The sequence below is a fragment of the Triturus cristatus genome, chromosome 11, assembly GCF_964204655.1.
Source record: "Triturus cristatus chromosome 11, aTriCri1.1, whole genome shotgun sequence".
NCBI classification, from domain to species: domain Eukaryota; kingdom Metazoa; phylum Chordata; class Amphibia; order Caudata; family Salamandridae; genus Triturus; species Triturus cristatus.
In genome coordinates this window covers 492737385-492749895 of record NC_140594.1, presented here as the reverse complement: position 1 = coordinate 492749895, position 12511 = coordinate 492737385, and the positions used below count along the sequence as shown (strand labels likewise).

Sequence of the window (12511 nt, the reverse complement as noted above, 5' to 3'; positions counted from 1 at the left end):
GGGAAAAAACCATTAGCCTATCTAATAAAACTTTGCTACAAATACACATACTGTAACTTGTAATTAATAAATATTATTTTGTGGCTACGGCAGGTTGCCATTTTGTCATATTCATTTCATTTATGCATCTTAACACGTCCATAGGAGAAGCACAGTGTATGACTTTTAGTTATGATGTTTTAATGTCTTAGGGGGTATGTATTTTAGCTGATGCTCCTAATAGACATTATAGTAAATACAGAAATTATATAAAAGGACATACAATGAAATATGTAACATTTGAAGGAACGTGTTTAAATTTAAAGAATCATTGGCAAATGACATGAAAGAGTTAAAGTAGTACTTGGGACACATCAAACTATACATTTTTTTTAAGGCAATTTGAATAATGTTGCTTCCATATTAGAGTTCAGCAGTACAAAAGGGGGTGGTGTGGACGGAGCATCAGAACCAATCAAACACTCACACCCAGTCAACAGATCTGGGTTTGATCCATCACCGTTCTTTAGCCCACTCTGCCACCCCAGCTCAGACATGGCCATATGCAAATCAGTCTGACCCTGTGCCTCATGTGAACAGTCCAGCCAGAACTGCCAAGCCATGCCTTCCCTGGACCGGAAACAAGCTTCCTAGGACCGGTTTCTGGCATTTCAGCCGTCTTCAGCCAGGCTTGCTTGAATCCAGTGGCAAAGTGAGCAAGGGACTCAACGTCTGAGCATAGCCTGCCAACTTATGGCGAACAAAGCAGTACAAAAGGGGGTTGTCACCCGAGTGGGACGGGTATGCTCAGACGTGAGTCTCGTGCTCTCCATGCCGCTGGAATCAAGCTATCCTGGCTGAAGAGGGGTGAAACCCTGAAACCGGTCCTAGGATGCTTGGTTCCTGTCCAGGGAGGACCTGGCTTGGCAGTTCGGGCTGGACTGTTCCCATGAGGCACAGGGTCAAGACTGATTTGCATATGGCTGGGTTCAAAATGGAATGGCATGGTGAGCAAAAAAACGATGGATTTAGGCCCAGATCTCTGTACTGGGGTGAATGTATGACATTGTTCTGCATTCTGTCCATCAACTGTTGTTTTTGCCTTTGTCACCCCGAGTGGGACGGGTATGCTCAGACATGAGTCCCGTGCTCTCCATGCCACTGGAATCAAGCTATCCTGGCTGAAGAGGGGTGAAACCCCGAAACCGGTCCTAGGATGCTTGGTTCCTGTCCAGGGAGGACCTGGCTTGGCAGTTCGGGCTGGACTGTTCCCATGAGGCACAGGGTCAAGACTGATTTGCATATGCTGGGTTCAAACTGGAATGGCGAGCAAAAAAACGATGGATTTAGGCCCAGATCTCTGTACTGGGGTGCATGTATGACATAGTTCTGCATTCTGTCCATCAACTGTTGTTTTTGCCTCCATATTGGAGTTCAGCACGTGGAAGTGCTAGGTGAACCAAAGAGTGTGGTCAAGTGCATATTTTACATTGCATTTCATGGGCAACGAGAGTTGTAACTGAGACGTCCTAGTGATTATGCCATCTTCAAAAGTGAGCCTGCATCCACCCTCCTTTTCTCAGAACAAGTCAAAGATGGCTGGATGGAAAAACAACCATTTTGACGCAATGACAAAGAAGTGCAACTAGTGTGTTTTCATTTTACTTACAAGAAAACATTTAACTGCGATTGGAAATATCCATGGCTGAAACCTCCAAAAAAAAAAAATTGGGGGATATTCATGAGGAGTAAGGGTGTAATAAATAGTGAGTGAATGTTGTCCGCAGAGTGCAACCCATATTTGTTAAACGCACACTGCTATGAAATGGAATACTGGTCTATCACAGGGTAAGTGGTGTGTGAGCCAATCCTCTATTTAACAGAAATCAAAAGGAACATGCTTGTCTGAATTGTGTTTTCTTTACCTGAAAATATGCCACAACTTCTTGGTGGACTCCTCTGCCTTTTTCTTCTCAACATTGTTATATAGTACAGAACCTATTGTTAATTTATGCACACAGACATCATGACATTCTGTGTCGAAATTAGAATGTGGAATGCGCGTTGCATTGAAGTGGAGTTGCAACTGTGCTGAAGCAGTAGCAGGAGGTTGCGCTTTATCGCTCTCCAGTCTGCCATTTGTATACAAATCTAAATGTTATTTTAATAACATTTACTTCGCATTTGGTTTATTTCCGATTCTACAATTAGCAACAAGCGATTCCTGAGGTGTCCGCCCACTGCGGAGCTTCAAGCGGTGTTCCTACCTGGTGACATTACATTATTGAGGTTACGGTGTAACATTTGAAGTTATGGAGTTTACACTCTTAAGGTACTGTAAATTTCAAATATTACCTTGAAGATTGTGTTAGACTGTTTGCTCTGTTTGAAGATCAGCTGCGCGAGTGAACGGATGCAAGAATGAGGATTTCAAACTTGACATCAGTGGTATAATCCCTGATAAAAATTCACACGCATTTTCAGGTCTAATTCCTGACGAAAATTGACATACAGCACATTGTGGCAGCCATTTTGGTAAAGGTTTACTGTGAAGTTTGACACATATAGGGAATTCTTCCATGTTTACATGTTTTACCAGTGATGCACACACTTGTCTCACCTTATTTCTTTCGCTGTTACATGTGGGTGCTGCTTCATCAGAGGTACGCACACTTGAAGACATACTTTTGCCAAACATACACAAGAAGTTTAAACCTTCTATACTTTTGAAAGTACCCGGTAAACTTGCCCTGATTTGGAAAAAATGGTTTAAAACATTTGAAAACTATTTGGTTGCTATAGATGGTAAAGCATGCTTAGCAGAAAAAAACTTGGCGCTATTAGTTTCTTAGGGAATGCGGCCATTGAAAGTTTTGAAAATCTGCAATTTTAACACCTGAAGCGGTCTCTGCTAAATAGAACTATTCAAAGAGGCAATATGCAGGCTTGAAAAGCAATTTACAGAGGAACCAGATGTGATGATTGATCATCATAGTTTCTTTAAGAGAAAACGATTTGGGGAAAAATCTGTGGAGAAATATGTTGCTGCTTTAAGGGTGCTAGCTGCAAAATAGGAGTTTGGTCAAAATGTTGATACATATCTGCGACCAATTTGGTGTTTAATTGTCAATCTATGAAAAGTAAAAAAAAATAATGGCTTGTCGTAATCCTAATCTTTCAGAGGTGATGGATATTGCCAAGATCATTGAGAGGTCAATATTGTCATCTAACGCATTAATAGTAGATGAAGTTACCACTAATTTACTGATGTATACTGTTCAAATGAAGAGAAAACCCAAAGGAAGAGGTGGGAATAGACAGTCTCAGTTGTTTTAAGAGTGGTTGTAAATCACATATGAATAATAATCCAGGATGCCCAGGGATTTAAAAAAACAAATGCAGTAAGTGCAATAAAATGGGAAATGTTCAAAGTGTCTGCAGAAGTACAAAACTCAACAGTAGTGTTAATGTTAACACAGTTTAAGATGTGGGTGAGTTTCTTGTTAATTTAGTGCTCACATTAAACGATTCTGATTTTAACATTTATGCTACAAATTCTGGATTTAAAGCACCATTGGGATTGGTGACTATTGACATAATGGCAGATTTGGGTTCTCCCATTACCATCCTGTCCAAGGTTAGTTTTAAAGACAAATGGAATAGTGTTCAATTGAAAAAGACCGATATGAATCCAAAAGCATTTGTCAATTTTTTATATCAAGATGTTGGGATATTTTGAGGATAATCTATAGTTTCAGGGTTGCGTCATATAAATCAAGATATATGTGGCCACTAATGAAAAATATATAGTTGGAAGATATGACTGGGGGAGACTTGGTGTGATGTTATGTCCTGGAACTAATTGTCTAATTGTCTTGCAAGACATATCACTGAATCATGTTAAGGTTCAACAAACCAGTGTTGAGAAGGTGATTGAGAAGTATGGTGCGGTGTTTAATGATAAAGTTGATCAAGTGAATGGGTTCTCAAACAGGATAAAATAAAAAATGGGGCAGTTCCTGTTCAAGAGAAAGTTTGCATGTTTCCACTAGGTGTATGTTGTCATCAGCGCAAACAACATCTTGATGCATTATGTGTGGAGGGTATTATTGAGCTGGCGATTAGTTTGGAGTGGATATCTGCTGTTGTCCTAGCGTTAAAGAAGAATGGAGATTACAGCTCTGTGCTGATTTGAGTCACACATTACCAAGGATACAAGAGTTACTTGCGCCTTTTAATGGAGCCAAATATGTTTTTTGGTTCTTGATCTCAAATCAGCGTACCAACAGGGTTGTTTTGGAGGAAGGATCAAGAGACCTGACCGTATTTCTTACTCCATTTGCAGTCTATAGATTTTTTAAGTTCCTATTAGGTCTGGCATCCGCGGCCAGTGGATTTCAGAAATTAATGGATAGTTTGTTCCAGGGCTTGAGTGGCAGATAAGACTTTCAAGAAGACATCCTGATTTTTGCAAAAACACGTGAGGAGCATGATCAATTGTTGGACCAAGTTCTACAGATTATTAAAAATCGAGGAATGACAGTAAGTAAAAGTAAATTTCTTGGGAAGAAAATTGACTATTTGGGACACAGGATTACTAGTCAGGACATTCTTCCAAAAAGAGATCTGGTCAATGCCATAATAAATGGGATTAAATCATACGAGAAAAAATCATTGCGATCCTTCTTTGGTTTAGGAGAATATTACGTGAAATTCATGCAAGCCTATGAAATATTTATGGAACCTTTGTGTAAACTTTTGAGGAGAGGCAAACAATTTGTTTGGACAGAAGTATATGATGGTGCTTTTAAAAATGTGAAAACATTGATAGTTCAAGCTCCTACACTTAAAACATTTGATCCAAATGGTAAATCCTATGGAACTGTAGACGCCAGCTCAATGGGCACGGGTGCAGTTTTTATTCAAGTAGTTAATGGTAAAGAAAGCACTGCCTCTCATTTCCAGAGCTCTCACGGGTGAGAAATTACACTATAGAACTACTGCTTTTGGGCAGTGGAAAAATTGAAAGAAATCCTGTGGGGTAAACCATTTTTTCTTTTGACTGATCATACAGTCTTGGTTTATATGATGGATGGAATCAGATCTGGAAAAGCTTCTTCAAGGCAGTTTAGGCTGCCTTCTCGATTACAAGATTTTAATTTTGAAATTCAACATATTGCTAGAAGCAGAAGTGTGACAGCTGAATGTTTATCTAGATTGCCTCAAAGGAATGATGAGAGTGAGGTAGTTTTTGATCAACATGAGTGTGTAGTTGCAAATGTGGATGCAATGGATAACCGTGGAGGTACTATATCTGAATAGGAATGGTTTAAAATCTGTGAAGAGGACAAACAATTGGTGTGTGTTAAACAGTATCTTGAGAAGGGGTAGCCACCTAGTAGAAATTTAGAACCTGGTTTGCAAAGTTTTGCCCACGTAGCTAGTGAACTGAGTGTGAAGAATGGTATGTTGTTAAGACATGATCTGTTTGTGCCACCGTTGGGATTCAGACATAAATTCATTGATTTAGTTCGCCGTGGACAGCCAGATGTTACTAGTACTAAAAATTGCTCAAATAACTTTATTGGTGGCTAGGAATGGATTCGGCTGTTGATAGATTCATTAATGTCTGACAAGTCTGTGTGAATTCAGATAAACATTGGAAGGTATTTTGTGAACCCTCGAATTCACTAGAAATACCAAGTAAACCATGGGATAAAGTTCCTAATAATTTTTCTGGTCCATTTAATATATTGGGACAAACCAAGAAATTCTTGATTATGCTTACTGATTTCAAAGTAGATCTATCACATTTTTGTGTGTAGACCCACTACTGAAGAAGTAATTATATTTTGGGATTTTTTTTTTCAAATTGAAGGCATACCCAAATATTGTTGTCTGACAATGGAGTGCAATCGGTTTCCTCAAAAATATCACATTTTCTAGAAATGCGTGGTATCAAGGCTGAGAGAGGGAGGTTGTATTGTCCTAAAGCTAATGGTCAAGTTGAGAGGGCCAAAACATTTTTGAAAGAAGGTATGCAAGCTGCTTTAGCTAATAACAAGTGTTCCAGATTTCCTTAAAGAAAAACTTGGGAGTTTTCATAATAGTCAACATTCGGGTGTGTGTGTTTCTCTGTATTACTGGATGAGAGGGAGAGAAAAATCATACCTTTATAACACCTGTTGTTTGCAAGTCTACCACCATGAAAGAGGAGTTTGGTGAGGTTGTAAAAAGGGCCAGGAATAATTTGAGTGACAGGCAAGTCAGTGGTAAAGAGTATCTTGACAGAGTGAATAGAACTAAATATTAAATTGTTAAAAAAGGAGATTAGGTGAGTATTTCAAAAACCGAGTGTGGCTAACAAAGGAGTAGCTATATTTACTAAACCTGCTCAAGTTGTTTAAGTCTCAGGAAGTGCGGTTTTACTACACAAGAAGGGGTGGTGGAATAAGAGCTCTATTGCTGTTCTGAAACCAAGCCAGGACATTTTTTACAGAGAATGTGATAAAAATTCTGAGGAGTTCTTTTCAACAATGCAATTTACCTGATGGTAAAAGTTCATATACTACTGTTGGTAATGGTACTGTGTACAAGGAAACATATTTAGTTCAATCACAATGTACATAGTTGACCGTGACACATGAAGAGGTCTCCGCAGATGTTCTGAGTGAAAGTAAGGTAGAACGCCATTCAAATACAAATGTCAAGTTGCCAGAGAGGCTCAATGACTATGAGGCTGATTACGATGGCGGTGAACCTGCCACGACAGGCTGTTGGTGGCGGGTTCACCACCATCGTAAGGCCATTTTCCGCCTGCCATATTATTATGGTGGACGGTACCATGGCAGTCGTAAACTCCGACCGCCACGCATCCGACGGGCGCCTTGAGTCCCCCGGTGCGGCAGAGGGTATCCTTGACCCTGGAATGTCAGCAGTGTCTACCAGGCACCGCCCTAGTGATTACCATGGTCCATCCCCGCCAGCCTTTTCATAGCGTTTTTTATGGCAGGGAAGGACTTTGGGGACCAGTAGCGGGCCCCCCTTTCCCCCAGGCACTTTGGTTTTGGGGAACACCTATGGTGCCCCCCAACATTTCCCTGCACCATGTGGCAGGCACCGCATGGTGCCTGCTACGTAGTGCAGGGAAATGTGAAATGTGCCATTATTACATTGCCGCAATGTAAAATATGGGGAGTGCAACCACCGTAGTGGCGGTCGCATTGTAATCAGTCTTGTGGAACTGGCATCTTGTAGAGGGCGGTCCCACTTCCCGATGCGATGGCGGACAGACTGAAGACCATCCGCCATCATAATAGCCCCCTGTAATTTGAAGTACGGAGCAACTGAAGTTTTGAATAGGTATTAAATGGAGCTTTTTGTTTGCATAGGCAATTAATACTTTAACTTCATTATTGAGTTTTATTCATTTTATTTCCGCTGTAGTTTTATTTCAAATTTTTTAAAAAGGGGGGCATGTTGTATAGTAGGGAACATCCTGTTAATTTATGTGTACACAAGTCAAGACATTCTGTGTCGGAATTGGAATGTGGAATGCCATTTATATTGAAGCGGAGGTGTAACGGAGCTGAAGCAGTAGCGGGAGGTTGCGCTTTATTGCTCTCCACCAATGGGCCTTTTGGATACCAACATAAATGTTATTTTAATAACATTTACTTCGCATTTGCTTTATTTCAGTTTCTACAATTATTGTTCTCGTGAATATTTTAATTATATATTACAACACCTATACAGACAATAGAAATTCTTAGTTCTGTTAAAATGCGAAACCATTAAATAGAGACAGACAAAATCATCTTAAAGCATATGCAAAAATGAAGGTTTGTTCGGAATTGCCCAGTAATTCCAAATATGCTTCAGATTAATCTGTAAACCATCATTTCCTATGGCTCAATCTGGAGTTGCAGCAAGAAGTACCTTCCCCCGCTGCAAACATTTTCTTTGTGAGTGCTGTGATACAGCATTATGTTTTGAGCTACCAGAACATTTTAACTAAATAACGTTTAAGCAATAAATCTACAGATCCAGGCATTAAGTTTAAAATGACAGCTCTAAAATCACGCTTCAGTTTCCTATAAATTATATTTATTTATAATAAAACCAAAAAGAAAAGCGAACAGCGCATTACAGTCACATATCTTACATACAGGGGTAGGATAGACTGGGGTATTAAAATCTAACAGCTCAGCATCCATTTCGATGTGCTTTTAGTGCTTAATTGGAAAAGTAACATCCTGGAAATTCTGCAAATTATAATTTCGAAATATAAAAGTTTCAAAACAGTAAATGATTTCAGAAAACACATGCGGACTGGAAATATTGTTCAATAGATACAGTTATAATGTGTAGACGAAAAAACAGAAAACGTAATTTACATTAACACATTTCTGGTAAAAAGATACATCACAAGAAAATGCAATGTGCCATAATTTATAGTCGTGCTGCCAGATCAAATTCTGCTTCTCCTACAGACCATCAGATGCCCGGCAGACAAAAATAGGACTCTCATAGTTCAAAGGCATTGTTTGATTCTTAGAAAAATAAAGCCCCTCAAAGCGTTTAATACCAAATTCTTGAATTTCTGCTGTTTGTGGCATGTATGATTTGACAAAACCCATGGCAATGGAAAGAAGCATGCGGATGGGTAGCCTAGAGAGTACTTGCCACTGGACTGGATTTTATGCTTATTTTAGACATTCTGAAATGCACCACGAGTCCTTTAAATCACAAAGATCACATAACGTACTATATCAACTACATGATTAGCTACAGTTTCACGATCTTTGATAAGAAAAATAAATAAAATGGATGCTGGCAACGTAGATTTACTCCCCTGGCTGGAGTACAGATTTAGAAAAGTGGATTGTGTAGTACATGGCACCATGAATTTCCGCAGCAGACATAAAGGAATGATCCTATATAGGTAGGCGACCTTCTTGTGGTTAACTGCCAACCATTCATTGTTTTTGGGTCTGCCACTTATATATTTTGATTCTGCAAAAAATAGAAAAATGACAGTTTGTTACAAAAGTAAGCAGATGTGTTCCAGAGGTATCTTGCAATCTACGAAGAGAAACAGGAGAATGTGGGTAATGCTCAACCACAAGAAAATCCACGGACTTAACTGAAGCCTCATTTTGTATATCCCACTAGCCAACGTTGTCATTTGTGCTTATAATTAGTAAGTGATATCAACAGTGGTAAGGAGCTACTATATTTACTGATATTTAAACTGGAAAACTCAACTTAGTTCAGTGAGCACGAATACATTTATTGACCATACAAAATGTTTAGTGATGTTACCAATTCTTCCATGATACCAACATTTGTCACGAAAAAAGATTTATTCTGTACCTACTTCATCTCACAAACATACTTTGTTCAACGTCTTAAACAACCCTGTTCTGATTTGGTGTGCCCTAAATGAGCGATCCAACATGATTAAATAGAATGGGGCAGTTTGTATGCTTTTACTCCAAAATATTGAGATATAAAAATCTAAATTAAACATTTGTTGATTGTCCCATGCATTCACTGTAAAAACTCAGTTAATTAAGAGTTATGTTTGTGTACTTGGAAGAGAAAACGTTTGTTAAAAAATACTGCTAAAAACTTCACTTAGAAAGACATTCTATTTAATTTAATAATAATGCTTGACAAATGTCATCTTGTCTGACACCAGAAACAAGAGACCCATCCTGCATAGGATGGTGAGTAGGACAGGAGAAAATATCCTTATATGAGCACTGTTTTGATATGTACCAAGAAATCAGTATCTTTATTTTTGTGTTGTCTCAGCTTCTTCAACACATATGGAAACATAGGTACAGTCAATGCATTAAACTATAAACTTGACTATTCCATCAAAAGGGCATACACACTGGATTTGTGCTCTGTGCATCTGGATGACAAACCTTCATTTCGTAGTAGCAAATAACAATTTATTTACCTTTGCTAACACACTTTCTGGTGATAAGCTCTTCTGGTCGATACTCTAACTGCAGATTCCTCACTTTTACTCCAGCATTAGACTGGATCCATAGAGTTTTTCAGGAATGCTGCTGCGCACCTCTGTGACTCTACTGCCACGGAAGTGACGGAGCAGAGCCGCTTATAAGTGGGCCTCAGGTGTAGAGCACTCAAACAAATTGCAAGCAACAGTGAGTAAAAGTGCTAATGTAGAAGCTGACTGTAACAGTCAGGTGTCCACTTCACAGAATGGGGAGGTGGGAATGCAGTGAGAAATCCGCTGTTAGATTGAGTATCAAACATTAAACACACAAAAAGTGATGGGAGAAATGCTTGCAAATAGTCTAACCGGTGGCAATTGCTCCAGAGAGCATTTTTTATCGCAACATTCACACAAGAATTGATGGGAGGAAGCCTTGAAAACTCTCTAAGCATTGGAATGCTACCATGAGCGACTGCCAGTAGTTAAGATTTTTTGTAAGCATTCCTCCCATCAGTTGCCACACGATCTGCTTTTGATGCTGCTGATTAATTGGGATGTGAGAATTAGCATATTTTAAGTCCACAGTCCTTATGAGATTTTTCCCTCAAACATACGAATAATGTCCTGTAATGTATTTTCTAATTATATAGTCTTTCTATAATACATATTCAGGGGTTTTAAGTCCAGTATAGAGGGGTCCGTCCTTCCTGCCTCTTGATTTTATCTTATAGAAGCCCCTTCCTTATGCTTCCCTTTTGAAGAAGCAACTGAACCTCCTCTTTTAATTATGGTAGGGGCCCTGTTTGCAAAACAAAAAGATGATGGAGGGAATGCTGAACATTGTCAAACATTCATCCGCAGTCACTGATCTAGGCCTAAATCCATTGTTTTTTGCTCCACACGAAATTCCAGTTTGGATCCAGCTATATGCAAATCAATCTTGACCCTGCTCCCCATGGGATCAGTCCAGCCCTAACTGCCAGGCAAGGTCCTCTCTGGACTGGAAAACAAGCATCCTGGGACCGGTTTCACCCCTCCTCGGCCAGACTAGCTAGAATCTGGTCACCTTTTTGTGTTGCTATAGGGGACCCTCTTTCACATACTTATCGAAGTGAATGTTAAGTGATTTTTGGGGTGAAATTGTATGTAATAATCCTGCCCTCTACCTGTCAAAGGTGGGTACTCAAATTGTTGATCTTATTACTGACCATGACCTAAGAATAGCAAATGGCAACACTAAATCTGATTGTCCCCCTCGTTTACCTTTATTAGAGGCCATAGTAAATCAAGAATTGATCATATATTAGTTGATAATGACCTCTGGCCAGAATTGCAGGATATGCAAGTTATCCCCAGACCAGACAGTGACCACCAGGCATTAGGTGCATCCTTTTTTAACGACCAGATTCAGAGACACAAAACTAGAGGTGGTCCATTAACTACGCTAATCACAATTTCCAATAACATGAGAAATGTCAAAGTGGGCAGAATTGGTGGTAGGCGTAAACAAACTCTTTAATTTATGATCTGTTTGTGTCCAAACTCTCCCAGATTGACCCAACTAACATCCATATTATCAATTTCATCCCCATACACTATAAATAATTTAAAAAATGTAAATACATGCATATCCAAACAGAAAAATGTGAACCAGACTGACCTGGCCCCACCGTGCACTGGGGGCAATGAACAGCTGTACACGAGAGAACACAGGCCCAGTGATTGGTGATCATAAAGGACGTAATCAGGAAGTTAAAAGTAGTGAGCAAATAAAAGCTGCGCTAGCTATTTTCTTTGAAATATTATTTCATAAAGATAAATAATCACGACTGCTTGCCTTAGGGATGGGTGACTCGAACCGGTGAGGCGTGTGACAAGGCTGACCTGGTGGTCATGTTCTTTTCATCATACATTTCGGATGGCTGTGGCAGCTGAACTGCCCGGGCCCTCTTCGCGGCGTATGTCGTGAGCAGAGTTTCTGTGAAGTTACACCCCCACCCTGCTCATGTGGAGCTCTGAGCACGGAGATGTGTCGAGCAACCATGGCTCACGCATTGCATCATCAGCTCGTGAGGCACCGGTCCTCTGTGTGCTCCCTATGGCGGCCGAGGACGGTGCCACACCCACCTTTAATGAGTGCTCGAAGGGGTGTTCAGCGTTTGTTCTGCGAGCCGTGGTGCGGCGACAGGGCCCTGCCGTTTCTCTTTAAGATGACCCTACTATCTCCAGCTCTTCCGGCGTTATGCGAGTGTTTTACATCACAGATGTTTGTTTTGTGTATGTTTGTTTTCATTGCATTGCACTGTAATACTCAGATTTTTTTTAATGTTTTTCTGCCTTGCCGTGAGGCTAACAGAGGGAATATATTTATATTGCCCGGGAATTTGGAGAGCATTAACTTCAAAATGTTTGACGGTGTAACTTATCGCAAATAATTAAGTTGGGATAAAAATGCACTTAAAAGTTATTTGATGCCTCAATTTATTATCAGTTACTTTGCAAATGTACATTTCCTTTAGATAGATAAATGTTTCGATAACTTTTATTCCCATGTGCTGA

At 39.8% G+C, this 12511-nt stretch overlaps 1 protein-coding gene across 1 annotated transcript in view; it reads right to left on the bottom strand.

Moving 5' to 3' along the window:
* Positions 1 to 8063: 8063 nt before the first annotated feature.
* The window catches only part of LOC146784464 (golgin subfamily A member 7), a 191116-nt gene continuing 186668 nt past the window's right edge, over positions 8064 to 12511 (bottom strand). The window contains exon 6 of the mRNA XM_085633223.1: positions 8064 to 8994. The gene's annotated coding sequence lies outside the window, so the exon portion shown is untranslated. The remainder of the gene's footprint in view (positions 8995 to 12511) is intronic.